The sequence below is a fragment of the Papio anubis genome, chromosome 10, assembly GCF_008728515.1.
Source record: "Papio anubis isolate 15944 chromosome 10, Panubis1.0, whole genome shotgun sequence".
In the NCBI taxonomy this organism is placed as follows: domain Eukaryota; kingdom Metazoa; phylum Chordata; class Mammalia; order Primates; family Cercopithecidae; genus Papio; species Papio anubis.
The window spans coordinates 116,182,208-116,196,529 of NC_044985.1; the positions used below are offsets into that span (position 1 = coordinate 116,182,208).

At 46.8% G+C, this 14,322-nt stretch overlaps 1 long non-coding RNA gene across 1 annotated transcript; it reads right to left on the bottom strand.

Annotated features, from left to right (window-relative positions):
* Positions 1-890: 890 nt before the first annotated feature.
* LOC101003202 lies at positions 891-14,303 on the bottom strand. The gene is made up of 3 exons (XR_002516306.1): positions 13,524-14,303; positions 12,809-12,863; positions 891-1,186 (listed from the first exon to the last, which is right to left on the bottom strand). It is a non-coding gene; the product is annotated as an uncharacterized LOC101003202 (long non-coding RNA).
* Positions 14,304-14,322: the final 19 nt, after the last annotated feature.

The window sequence follows — 14,322 nt, forward strand, 5'->3', positions numbered from 1 at the left end:
CAAGAGATCAGGAAATCAAGACCATTCTCGCCAACATGGTGAAACTCCATCTCTACTAAAAATACAAAAATTAGCTGGGCGTGGTGGCAAGAGCCTGTACTCACAGCTACTAGGGAGGCTGAGGCGGGAGAATTGCTTGAACCCAGGAGGCGGAAGTTGCAAGGAGCCGAGACCATGCCACTGCACTCTAGCCTGGCGACAGAGCCAGACTCTGTCTCAAAAAACAAAAAATAAAAAAAGGAAGTGATAATTAATTGGATTTGGTCGGTGAGGGAGTGGTCAAGGGTAACTTTCAGGATTCTCTCTTCTGTTATTATAAGTAAAAAAGAAGAATGGCTGAACTTCATTAATATATTTTCCATTTTTGTGGTCATGCAAAAAATATTTTCCATCTATTCCATTTAAAGACTAATAACAGGCCAGGTACGGTGGCTCACACCAGTAATCCCAGCACTTTAGGAGGCTGAGGTGGGCAGATCACCTGAGGTCAGGAGTTCAAGACCAGGCTAATCAACATGGTAAAACCCCATTTCTACTAAAAATACAAACATTAGCTGGGCATGGTAGCAGGCACCTGTAGTCCTAGCTACTTGGGAGGCTGAGGCAGGAGAATCATTTGAACCCACCTGCGGAGATTGCAGTGAGCCAAGATTGCACCATCGCACTCCAGCCTGAGTGACAGGGCAAGACTCCATTTCAAAAAAAAAAGGTCGAAGAAAGCCAAGCATCCATCAACAGACAATGGAAAAACCGAATGGGGTCATCCACCCAATGAAATACCATGCAGCCTTGAAAAGCAAGGAGGCCCTGAAGAAGATTCTGTTACAACGTGGATGAACGGTTAGGACATTACACCCCGTGAAATATGAAAGCCACAAAAGGACAAATACTGTCTCCTGTAAAATAAGATTCTTAAAAACAATAACAAAGAGCACAAATACACATGAACACACTTCTCTGAGGTCCCTAGAGGAATCAAATTCATAGAGACAGAAGTGGAATGGAGGTTACCTGGGACTGGAGGAGGAGCAATGGGTTAGGGTTAGAGTTGGGTTTAAGGTTGGGGTTGGGGTTAAGGTTGAGTTGGGGTTTAATAGGGACAGAGCTTCAGCGTTTCAGGATGAGAACGTTCTGGAGATCAGCTGCACAACACTGTGCGTGTACTCAACACTGCCGCCCTGTATACCTGAAAATGGTGAAGGAGATAAATTTCATGTACCATGTTATGTAGCACAATTCAAAAATTGGTTCAAGAAGAAAAGACTCCTCCAGCTCCACCCACCCCAGCCCAACCACAGCAGCCCCTTCTCCACTCAGGTCTGTTTACCTCAAACCCCAGGCTTGGCTCTCAGAACCCAGGGGACCTCACCTGCTGCCCAGCCTCTGCCTGCCCTGCCCCACTCCACACCACGCCCAGGGCCTCCCCTCATGCCGAGCTTTCCTGGGTCCTCCCGTCTGCATCCTGCCTGGCTTCCCACTGGTCATCCTGGGGCTCTCAGGGAAGATGTCACCCTCCATGGACCATTCCTACCTCCTGCTTGTTGCCCCCTTAGTTCCCTCTACCTCCTGCTTCATCTTGCTTAGAAATATTCTTGCCTAAAGGTCAGAGGAGACTCACTAACAGGCAGGCCCTTAATTAATTCATTGATTCACTCCAAAGTCAGAGCCAGTCAGGAGCTTTCACAGCCATCCTGAGTATTTTTTTTTTTTTAAGATGGTGTTTCACTTTGTCACCCAAGTTGGAGTGCTGTGGCACCATCTCGGCTCCCTGCAACCTCTGCCTCCCAGGTTCAAATGATTCTCCTGCCTCAGCCTCCCATGTAGGTGGGATTACATGTGTGTACCACCATGCTGGCTAACTTTTTTTCATTTTTATTTTATTTATTTTTTTTGAGAGAGTCTTGCTCTGTCGCCCAGGCTGGAGTACAGTGGCGCAATCTCGGCTCACTGCTACCTCCGCGTCCCAGGTTCATGTGATTCTCCCACCTCAGTCTCTCGAGTATAAGGGATTACAGGAGCCAGCCACCACACTGGGCTAATTTTTGTATTTTTAGTAGAGACAGGGCTTCAACATCATCGCCAGACTGGTCTCAGACTTCTGAAGTCAGGCGATACGCTCGCCTCAGCCTCACAAAATGCTGGGATTACAGGAAATAGCTACTGCACCCAGCAGAGTTTCGTGTTTAAGTTGGAATTTTTGACAAACTGTAGATTCACATGTAGTAGTAAGAAATAATACAAGAAGGCTGGGCGTGGTGGCTCAAGCCTGTAACCCCAGCACTTTGGGAGGCCGAAGTGGGTGGATCGCCTGAGCTCAGGAGTTCAAGATCAGCCTGGCAACATGGCAAAATCCCAACTATATAAAAATAATACAAAAAATTAGCCAGGTATTGTGATGTGCACCTGTGGTACTGGCTACTCCTGAGGCTGAGGTGCAACGATGGCTTAAGCCTGGGGGGCAGAGGTTGCCGTGAGCTGAGATGGCACACTGCACTCCAACCTGGGTGACTGAGAAAACATCTCAAAAAAAGAAAAAGAAAGAAAATAATAATAATAATAACATAAGAAATACCGGGCTGGGCACGGTGGCTCACACCTGTAATCCCGGCACTTTGGGAGGCCAAGGTGGCTGGATCACGAGGTCAGAAGATCGAGACCATCCTGGCTAACATGGTGAAACCCCGTCTCTACTAAAAATACAAAAAAATTAAAATTAGCTGGGCATGGTGGCAGACGCCAATAGTCCCAGCTACTCGGGAGGCTGAGGCAGGAGAATGGCATGAACCCGGGAGGCGGAGCTTGCAGTGAGCCAAGAGAGCGCCACTGCACTCCAGCCTGGCTGCAGAGCAGAACTCCGTCTCAAAAAAAAAAAAAAAAAAAAAATACCAGCTGGGCGCAGTGGCTTATGCTTGTAATCTCAGTACTTTGGGAGGTCGAGGCAGGCGGATCACCTGAGGTCAGGAGTTTGAGACCAGCCTGACCAACATGGAGAAACCCCATCTCTACTAAAAATACAAAATTAGCTGGGTGTGGTAGCGCATGCCTGTAATCCCAGCTACTCCATACGTTGAGGAAGGAGAATCACTTGAACCTGGGAGGCGGAGGTTGCAGTGAGCCAAGATTGTGCCACTGCACTCCAGCCTGGGCAAGAAGAGTGAAACTCTGTCTCACCAAAAAAAAAAAAAAAAAAAAAAAAAAAGCCTTGTGCACTTTGCTTAGCCTCCCTCAATGGCATAATCTACAGTGATTATTCGGATTTCCCCAGTGTTCGCTGTATTCATGTGCATATGTGTGGGAGTGTGTATACAATTTTATCACCCAAGTAAGTTTGTGTAACAGCACCATAGTTGAGATACTGAAGTGCTCCAACCCCACGCGGTCGCTTTTATAACCAGGCCACCTCTTTCCTCCACCTCTTCCCCTGTCCCTAATCCCTGGCAATCTGCTCTGCATCCTGTATGTCTAAAATTTTGTCATTTCAACTAAGTTACATAAATGCCAACAAACAACGTGTGATCTCTTGGGAAGGGTGTTTTTTCATTCGACATAACTTCTTGGAACTTCATCCAAGCGTGTGCCATAGCTGGCTCCTGCGTAGTGCTGAGCACTATTTCACAGGGTGGAAGCACCACAGTGTGTTTAACCAACCACCTGCTGAAGGAAGTTTGGGAAGCTTTCAGTTTTGGCTTTTATAAATAAAGCTGCGATGAGCATTCGTGGGTAGGTTTTTTAGTGAACATATGTTTTCATTCCTCTTGGATAAATGGCCAGGGCTGTATGGCGGTTGCATGTGTAGTTTTTGGAGAAACTGCCAGCTTGTTTTGCAGATTGGCTGTACCATTACGTGTCCACCAGCAAGCTGAGGGATTGAATTTTTCAGCATACTTGCCAGCATCTGGTGTTGTCATATGTTTTATTTTAGCCGTTCTGATAGCTGTGTAGTGGGAAGTTTCTTTCAACGCTCTTCTTATGATGACCTTAAGCGATCCTCAGCTACAGTTTGCCCTGGTTTCCTAACTCAGGCCTGTAATCCTAGCACTTTGGGAGGTTGAGGCAGGAGGATCCCTTGAGGCCAGGCTGGGCAACATGGAGAGACCCTGTCTTTACAAAAAATTAAAAAATTACTCAGGTGTGGTGGTGCCTGGGACGCCTTTCGTCCCAGCTACTCCAGAGGGTGAGGCGGGAGAATCACCTGAGCCCAGGAGTTCGACGCTGCAGTGAGCCATGTTTGAGCCACTGTATTGCAGCCCAGGTGACATAGGGATACCCTGTCTCACAAAAGAAAAAAAAGAAGAAGAAATATCAATAAACGTGTGTGAAAAAGTGTCCACCAATGTAGAAGAGACCACACTGGGTGGGGTGGTATCCCAGATCCCACGTTGGCACAGATTTAAAAGTCCATCCCTAGGGAGCTGGAGGGAACTGGAGGAACCAATAGGAGCATCGTTCTGAATGTTCAGCTGTGCACATCCCACGAGACAGCAATTCTGTCCTGGGTAAGTGTCCTGGAGAAACTTGGCACACGTTTCAGGAGGAAAGCACCAACGTGTACAAAGTGGCATCGTCTAAATAGTCAGACATTGAAACAGCCCCAAATGTTGATTGACAACAGAAAAGATAAAAGGTCAGTAGTTTCACAATTAGAATAGTATACAGCAATGGATATAATCAGGCTTTTGTAACAGGCAACAGATTAAATGAATCTCACAGACATAAAGCTGGACAAAAGATGCAAATCACAAAAGAATACATAGGGTGGAACATATCTTTTATGTACATAAAGTTTAACTGGGAAAAACTAAACTATATGAGGGATAAAACTATGAAGAGGAAATGAGTATCAAAAAATTCAGGGAGACCAGGTGCAGTGACTCATACTTGTAATCTCAGCACTTTGGGAGGCCAAGGTAAGAAAGAAGATTGCTTGAGCCCAAGGGTTTGAAACCAGTCTGATCAACACAGGGAGATTCTATCTCTAGAAAAAAATTAAACATTAGCTTTGTGTGGTGGCACATGCCTGTACTCCCAGCTACTTTCAAGGCTGAGTTGGGAGGCTCACTTGAGCCAGAGTGTGAGGCTGCAGTGAATTACGATCCTGCCACTGCACTCCAGCCTGGGTGGGAGAACAAGACTCTGTCTCTAAACAAACAAACAAAACAAAAACCAACCAACAAACAAACCCAACAATTCAGTTTCCTTTGGTGACAAAGGAAGAGATAGGGTTATGAACGGGGAAGGTATGGGGTGGGCTGGGGAGATCCTGGTCATAGTCCATTTCTTCCTTTTTTTTAGATGGAGTCTCGCTCTCACCTAGGCTAGAATGCGGTGGCGCAATCTTGGCTCACTTCAACCTCCACCTCCCGGGTTCAAGCAATTCTCCTGCCTCAGACTCCCGAGTAGCTGGGACTATAGGCACACGCCACCATGCCCAGCTAATTTTTTGTATTTTTGGTAGAGACAGGGTACTGTGTTGCCCAGGCTGGTCTCGAACTCCTGAGCTCAGGCAATCTACCCACCTCGGCCTCCCAAAGTGCTGGGATTACAGGCGTGAGCCACCACACTCACTGTCACAGTCCATTTCTTGATCCGGGTGGTGGTTTCTTCAGTGTTCAATTCTGTAATTATTCTTTAGGCCATAGCTTTCTGTTTTAAGCACTATGCTTAATGTTTGATACATCTCAAAAAGAAGGAAAGAAGAAGGAACATGCTCGCAGTTTCATTTAGATTAGATGTGTCTGTTCTAGCTACATTTCCCATTTTCATCTCAACCAGCATTTTCTAAAATGTGTCATATACATATTGCCAATCTGTGCCACTCCCGATGATGTTAGGTGCTGTGGGGGATGTTTTAGCTGCTATCTAGGCATGACATTAAATAGCACTGGACTTCACAATAGCATTGGACTTCACAATGAGAAAGTTATTAGTTTTTTAATCTTTTCCATTCCTTCTGATAATGTCAAAGAGAGAATCTCAGTTGGTTCTATGATGTCTTCACTACCACCCTCACTTTGCCATCTCCCTTTTAACAAAATAAAGCATGCTTTAGACTCAAAGCATCTAAGGAAATTGTAATAATATTGCTTTTTAGTCAGTTTGCTGGCAGGAGATGGAAGTCTTCTATTTTTAGTAGCTACAAGTTTCTAATAAACTTAAGGAAAAACTGAGCTTATATAAAGAAAAATATTCATTGCCAGGCACGGTGGCTCACACCGGTAATATCAGCCCTTTGGGAGGCTGAGGCTAGAGGATTGCTTGAGGTAGGCAGTTTGAGACCAACCTGGCCAACATGTTGAAACCGCGTCTCTACTAAAAATACAGAAATTAGCCAGGCATGGTGGCACGTGCCTGTGATCTCAGCTCCTTGGGAGGTTGAGACAGAAGAATTGCTTGAACCTGGGAGGCAGAGGGTGCAGTGACCTGAGATCATTCCACTGCACTCCAACCTGGGCAACAGAGCAATATTCCATTAAAAAAGACATATCTTGGCCAGTGTGGTGGCTCACGCCTGTAATCCCTATAATCAGTATTTTACAGATGGGAACCATTTATAATTTTATGTATATCAGTACAACCCCAATATATTTGGTACTTCTATAAAATTTTAAGAAGCCAAAAACACACTTATATTTACGTTTGGCAATTTATGTTTTTGTGTTTTACCTTATTTGGAAATGCCCCATATATTTAATGAGTATCTGTCACTTAATGTAATATAACATGACTTTAAGATTTCAAATTCTGACCGGGCAGTGGCTCACTCCTGTAATCCCAGCACTTTGGAAGGCCAAGAGGGGAGGATTGCTCGAGACCAGGAGCTGGAGACCAGCCTGGCCAACATGGTGAAATCCTGTCTCTACTAAAAATACAAAATTTAGCTGGGCATGGTGGCACACGCCTGTAATCCCAACTACTCAAGAGGCTGAGGCACAAGAATCACTTGAACCTGAGAGGCAGAGGTGGCAGTGAGTCAAGATGGTGCTATTACACTCCAGCCTAAGCAACAGTGTGAGAATCTGCCTAAAAAAACACACAAAAGCAAAACACACACAGCAATAACAACAAATTCTATGAAAAGCTTATTTATAGACATGGATGCCATGTACATTTACCTAACTTATATTTTTAAGAACTATATCCCCATTAGTTTTGAATACTGCGATATTACACAAAGCTAATCCTCATTTTAGGTTATTCTCCTGTTTACGATTTTTGTAGCCTGTGACTCTCAGATGTTCACCTAAGAACCTTAAAGTTAAATAAATAGGTATTTTGCCAGTAACTTGTAAGACAAGAGTTGTTTTCATTAAAGCAGAAATGCTAAATTAGTTTTATTGATCAAAGAACTCCACAAGCAAAGATCACTCTGTTTTTAGGTTGGGTTTAAAGTTTTATGACCTGGAAGCATCTAGCAGAGACATGTATAATGCTACCTGACCCGCAAACCCAGGGGAAAATGTACGCTGCAAATGCTAAAGATGGATATGCACGGTGGCTCACGCCTGTAATCCCAGCACTCTGGGAGGCCGAGGTGGGTGGATCACTTGAGGCCAGGAGTTCGAGATCAGCCTGGCCTACATGGCAAGACCCATTCTCTATTACAAATACACAACAATTAGCCAGGGGTGGTGAGGTGTGCCTGTAGTACCATCTATTCAGGAGGCTGAGGCATGAAAATTACTTGAATCTGGGAGGTGGAGGTTGCAGTGAGCCAAGATTGCACCCCTTCACTCCAGCCTGGGTGACAGAGCAAGACTCTGTCCTAAAAAAAAAAAAAAAAGAAGGCCGGGCGCGGTGGCTCACGCTTGTAATCCCAGCACTTTGGGAGGCCGAGGCGGGCAGATCACAAGGTCAGGAGGGAGATCGAGACCATCATGGCTAACATGGTGAAACCCCGTCTCTACTAAAAATACAAAAAAATTAGCCGGGCGCAGTGGCGGGCGCCTGTAGTCCCAGCTACTCGGGAGGCTGAGGCAGGAGAATGGCATGATCCCGGGAGGCAGAGCTTGCAGTGAGCCGAGATAGTGCCACTGCACTCCAGCCAGGGGGACAGAGCAAGACTCCGTCTCAAAAAAAAAAAAGAAAAAAGAAAAAAAGAAACAAAAGAACATACTAAATATATTTGTATTTTTATCAACAAATTTAAAATCAGCTTATTTATCAAAGATGTAGTTAAATCACGTGAACTAAAAGGTATCTGGGTTCATTACTATGCTATATTTGTATATGTGTATACATGTATTTACATATGTATACATGTATTTGTGTCTACCCATGTGTACATATACATAGATATGTGTGTGCATGTATATATGTATATTTGTGTGTATGTATATATATCTATATTTGAGAAAGGGTCTCACTCCATCACACAGGCTGGAGTGCAGTGGTGCAATCACAGCTCACTACAGCCTCTACTTCTGGAGTTAAAGTGATTCTCCCGCCTCAGCCTCCCAGGTAGCTGGGACTACAGGCACATGCCACCAAGGCCCAGCTAAGTTTTGTTGTTGTTGTTTTTTTGTAGAGATGCAGTTTTGCCACGTGGCTTAGGCTGGTCTTGAATTCCTGAGCTTAAGCAATCCACACACCTCGGCCTCACAAAGTGATGGGACTAAAGATGTCTGACACCACACCCAGCCTATATACATATTTTTTTAGAGATGGGGACTTACTGTGTTGCTCAGACTGGCCTCAAATTCCTGGTCTCAAGTAATCCTCATGCCTCATCCCTCTGAGTAGCTGGGAATACAGGCATGCTTCACATGCCCTGCTCACTGTATATTTTAACAAGTTTAATTTATCTTTTTTTCTTTTTTTTTTGAGACACAGTCTCACTCTGTCACCCAGGCTGGAGTGATCTCGGCTCACAGCTGCCTCTGCACCCACGGGTTCAAGTGATTCTCCTGCCTCAGCCTCCTGAGTAGCTAGGATTACAGGCACATGCCACCAGTCCCTGCTACTTTTTTTTATTTTTAGTAAAAATAGGGTTTTGCCATGTGGCCCAGGCTGGTCTTGACCTCCTGACCTCAGCTGATCCACCTGCATTGGCCTCTCAGGTGCTGGGATGACAGGCATGAGCTACCATGTCCAGCCACCCTGAATGGAATTCCTTAAGGGATTTCTGGCTGACTATGCCAGATTCCAACTTAGAGACACAACATACAACATGCAAAAACATACATACATAGACAGAAACATAAATAAGACCTTATAGCTTTCATTTTAGAATTTTAGTCATGAGACAGCAAAACACTGTAATACGGACTCACAGATGTATAAAACACAGTTGGATCCAAATGAGATTTCTGAGAAAATGGGAGAGTCCCAAAGCTAAACTTTAAGATTGTTCAGGGCCAGGCACTGTGGCTCACACTGTGGGCGTATAACCTGAGTTCAGAAGTTCAAGACCAGCCTGGCCATGATGTTGAAACTCAGTCTCTACTAAATATTAAAAAATTAGTCAGGTGTGATGGCAGGCATCTGTAATCTCAGCTACTCTGGAGGCAGAAGAATCACTTGAACCCAGGAGGCAGAAGTTGCAGTGAGGTGAGATAGTTCCATGGCATTCCAGCCTGGACAATCGTGAAACTTAGTCTCAAAAAATTGTCATTAGTCCGATCAGCGATCGTATGAGGGCAGTGAACCAAAATTTTGGGTAAAACAGTTTCGTTTTATTTTCTTTTTTTTTTTTTTTTTTGAGAAGGAGATTTGATCTTGTTGACCAGGCTGGAGTGCAATGGCTCGATCTCAGCACACTGCAACCTCCACCTCCAGATTCAAGGGGTTCTCCTGCCTCAGCCTCCCAAATAGCTGGGGTTACAGGCCTGTGCCACCAAGACCGGTTAATTTGTATTTTCAGTAGAGACGGGTTTCCCTATATTGGTCAGGTTGGTCTCGAACTCCTGACCTCAGGTGATCCGACTACCTCAGCCTCCCAAAGTGCTGGGATTACAGGCATGAGCCACCACCCTCGGCCCATTGTATATTTTCAGTCTTTTCCCGATGCACCTAAAATAGACAGCTCTATTCAGCCCCAACAATGTTAGCACACTGGACTTCAAGAAAGAGGGAGTGAGAATTAGGAAGAAAGAGAGCAAGAACTCAGGACAAGTGATTTCAGTACTTTGTGACTCATTCTATGTGGCTGAAAAGTTTCCATGGTCGTACCCAATCCCCTTACCACGCATCTCAAAGTTTCTACTCTTATGTGGCCACCTAAGCTTTACAAAATCAACTCCGCTGCCTTCTACAACATTCCAGGTACGCTCCAGGCTGCTTCTTTCCTGCGCTGATTTAGACTGCGAATGAGCCAATGAGTGGGGAGTAAGGATGATTTGTATCCAGAATCCTTTTTTTACAAAAGCCCTTTCGGAGTAGCTGTTCCATCTGTGGTTGCATTTCCGCCATTCCCTCATGGCATTGTTTTTATTTAAAAAGGCATTTGCTGTTGGCAATATATCTTGTCTGCTATATCTACCTTTTAGTGGGACATGAGAAAAAATGAAAGAAGTGGTTTGTGTATTACCCTATTGGAACAGCACCTGGCAAATACCTTCAGCTGAGCCATGTTGGGAACATGTGTGCTTTCAGCCCACTGTGAAGCAAACCTCCCCCGCTGGGTAAATTTGCTGTAACACAAATTTCTTCCAATCTTGGGCAGTGTTTTCTCTACATCTCCCAAAGGTGTTTGCTGACAAAGAAATGCCTTTCGGTTTGTCGACAGATCATTTACTGTTCACTGTTTCTGTCACTTTTCCTGCAGCAGAAAGAATAAGTGTCTGCTGAGTGGTAGGTGTTTTTTGTCTCATGCTATCATGCAAGAAACTTTAGACCAGCTTTCCAAACATGTATCGTTGCTTAGGAAAATAGCAAAAAATACTGGGTTGAACTGCATATAACTTTAAACATTGATGAGGTCTGGTGCGGTGGATCACGCCTGTAATCTCAGCACTTCGGAAGGTGGAGGCAGGCAGATCACTTGAGGTCAGGAGTTCGAGATCAGCCTGGCCAACATGGAGAAACCCAGTCTCTATTAAAAATACAAAAATTAGCCAAGCGTGGTGGCGGGTGCCTGTAATCTCAGGCACTTGGGAGGCTGAGGCAGGAGAATCCCTTGAACCTGGGAGGCAGAGATTGCAGCGAGCCGAGAGCCCACCACTGCACTCCAGCCTGGGCAACAGAGCAAGACTCCATCTAAAAAAAAAAAAAAAATAGATGGAAACAAATTGTGTGACTTTTTCTTCAGCTCTGGAAGCTTAGTTTTAGAGGCCTTGACAACCATGAGGATTTCACAGTACTGATCAATATATTCTTCAAGCACAAGGCACCCGAGGCAAGCTTCAGCAGTAACCACAGAATGGGGGGACTCAGAGAGTTTTGTTTGCTGATTTTTTATATCGGGGCTAACGTCTGGTCACGTCTGTACCCCAGGTGACCTGAGCTTTGCCAGGAGTGGTAAGGAATTCTCAGCTCGCCCTTCTGCTGTGGGTCACCTGCTCTGGATTCTTGGTGTTAGTTGCAGATTATTTGCAGGAATCTTCCGGGAGCCTCTTGGTCATTTTGGAGGTTGAGTTTGGTGAAAACTAAATCATACAATTGTAAAGCAAAAATAAACTTCTAAGGCCCTCCAGCCATCTGAAAGGCCTTCCTCCTTGGCCAGGGCACTCTAAAATTTAACCTCAAAGACTGGTTCAGGCCCTGAGGAGAAGTGGGGTTCCAACATGCCTCATCATCCCCTCCAGCATTACAGCAGCACAGACCTTAAGTGTGATGAGAAACATTGACAGTCTATTCTCTCTGAAGCCTGCTACCTAGAGGCTTCATCTGCATGAGAAAACTTTGCTCAACACAACATCTTACCATAACCCCGATATTCCTTTCCATTGATAATAACTCTTTCAACCAGTTGCCAATCAGAAAAAGTTTAAATCTACCTATAACCTGGAAGCCATTCTGGACCAAACCAATGTATCTCTCAAATGTATTTGATTGATGTCTCATGTCTCTAAAATGTGTAAAACCAAGCTCGCCCCAACCACCTTGGGTATATGTTCTCAGGATGTCCTGAGAGCTGTGTCAGGGGTTATGGTCCCTCATATTTGGCTCAGAATACATCTCTTCAAATATTTTAGAGTTTGTCTCTTTTCATCGACATAATCCATCAATCCACTTAGGCAGCTGCATTGAACTCTAATGCTCCCCAGTCCACTGAAAGATGTATGTGGGAGGGGGTACTGTGTCAACCCCTGGCCTGGGGCACCCCATTTTCTTCCCCCAGGACACCCGAGAACCACCTAGGGTGGGTGCCTGCATGAAGGGTGAAGGAACCAGCATGGAACTCACTATTAAACAGGAGAGGTACACATTCCTGTCCTGGGGCGCCCCCTGCCCAGGGCTATGGCAAGGCATGTGGTGAGCCCAGCACACAGTAGGGACTCAGGAGGGCCTAAAGTCCTTTTAACCAAACCCCAAGGTTGAGGTTGGTCCCAAACTACTTGGACCAAGGCAGGCCACTCAGGCTGCGCAACTCTCTGTGAGCAGGGGCGTCTCACTCCCTGCAGAGCACAGACCCCAGAGGGCACCACAGGTTCAGTCCCCACAAGACCTGGAGCCTCCTTAAGGCCCTGCCCCTGCACAGATCCAGTGATTGGCACAGGAAGCCTCGTGAGCAGGAGAGAGGCGCACGCTTCCTATAGCCTCTTGGGAGGACTCAAGGAGGTTCCCTGCTGGGCCCCTCTCCTGGCCTGGGTGCTGACGATGCATGTGATGGTGCCCTAGGCCCTCCTGGGTCCAGAACAGGTATCCCTACCTGGTTAGCATCTGCATGACTATACTCCAGCCTGGGCAACAGTGCAAAACTCCATCTAAAAAAAAAATAGATGGAAACAAATTGTGTAACTTTTTCTTTGGCTCTGAAAGGGGCTTCACCCCTAGAGGAAGCCCCCCTAAATCCCAGCCTCCCAAAGGGGCCTTCAGATGCCTAGTGTGGGATTTACTATGTGGGACTTTCAATTGCACCCTCTGACCTAAGGCGGGCCCCAGGCCTACTGACTCCATCCAACCAGAGCTTCCTGCTTCGCTACCAGGGCACACACCAGACCCCCAACACCAAGAAGCAGCTGAAGTTCCTCTTGATAGAAACTTGCCATCCGGGATGCCACTGGGCATGCATTGGCCAGGGTATGTTATGACTTGACTGCTGAAGCCAGGTTTGGAGCCTGGACTGCAGTGTCATGGCAGTACAGGGAGGGTGTAGTCAGTGGGAAACCCACCCACATTCAGACCCAAGGGGTGTAGAGACACACTCCATTCCCATCTGGTTCTTGTTGGGTAGATGGAAGGCAATGAGAACCTGTGGAGGGAGCATCTCTGTAGGAAGGTGGGGTGAGCTGGGAGGGACACACCTCCTCCAACACTACCCTCACATCCTAGCCTCCTCATCCTTGAAGGCTGTCCTGGTGGCCCAGCCACAACCATTTCCTGACAGTGCATCTTCTGTGCCATCCCTGGGCTGGGCCACTAACCTGTCCGCCCACACCCAGTGAGCCTCCTCTGACCCTAAGGTCTGGGTCAGGCACCCCCGTGGACTTGTCCACTTCCTGCCCAGTCTTCTTGACTAAGCACTGGATGCTGTAGCGGATGCTGTTCAAGTTGTTCTTGTAGTAGGTCTTGCTGTGGACTTCAAACTGCGGGAGCACGGGCAACACTCAGCCGCACACCAGGAGGGGGCTGCCAGCAGACAGCGCCACAACCTGGCCATGCAGGCCACCTGCCCTCCCAGGTGCCATTAGCAGAGGGGCTGTGGTCAGGTTGGACAGGCAGGGACACAGTCCCACCTCATAGTCCTTGTCCAGGGACCCAGTGTGAGCAGGAAGTCCAGGTAGCCGCCATCATCACCATGTACTGAAGCTGCGGGCTGGAGGTCAGGTGAGTGAGGGTGAGGCCCTCACTGGTTGCCAGAGGGCTGAGAAATTGCGGCTGGGCTAAACACCAAAGTTACCCCAGGGAAATTACTTACGCCTTCCTCCCTACCTCTGCCGCTGTGCGCTTCCCTCCTCTCCCCTCCCCTGCTTTCCCTTCCTCTCCTCTGGCGCTCAGGGACCCCTGGGCAAGGCCACTGCGCCCTGGGTCCGCGGCGGGTGGCAGGGTGCTCAGGGGGCGCACTCACACGGATGACGTAGCGCGGAGAGTTCTGTTATCCAGCTTGACGGTGAGCCAGAAGAGCGCGACGGCGCTGTACACGCCCTGCACTTCTTTTTTTTTTTTTTTTTGAGATGGAGTCTTTCTCTATCGCCCAGGCTGGAGTGCAGTGCCGCGGTCTCG